We start from the raw sequence: 337 nt of genomic DNA on the forward strand, positions 1-337 counted from the left end.
TGTGCCGGTCCCACCCCAGGGCTCGGCTCCAGCCCCCCGGGGTGGGTCTGTGCCCGTGCAGTCGTGTGCCCATCTCGAAACAGCCTTTGCACCTTGGGCTTGTCGCTCTTCTCCAATTTATTCCAAGAACAAGCGAAAATAGAATATTTCTGTTGGAAGGGACAAAAATGTGCCTTTAGCCCCATTTTGGCCACCTCGATTCCCCAGGCAAAATAATAATAATATTTGTTGTTATTAATAATAGTTATTTATTATTCAGCGAGCAGAAAGCGTGAGCACTGGGTTTCGGGCCAGAGGGAGGTTTGTGAGTGGTGCTGGGGGCCGGGCCCCAGCGGTG

Source organism: Pterocles gutturalis, unplaced genomic scaffold (genome assembly GCF_000699245.1).
Source record: "Pterocles gutturalis isolate BGI_N339 unplaced genomic scaffold, ASM69924v1 scaffold13061, whole genome shotgun sequence".
Lineage (NCBI taxonomy): Eukaryota > Metazoa > Chordata > Aves > Pterocliformes > Pteroclidae > Pterocles > Pterocles gutturalis.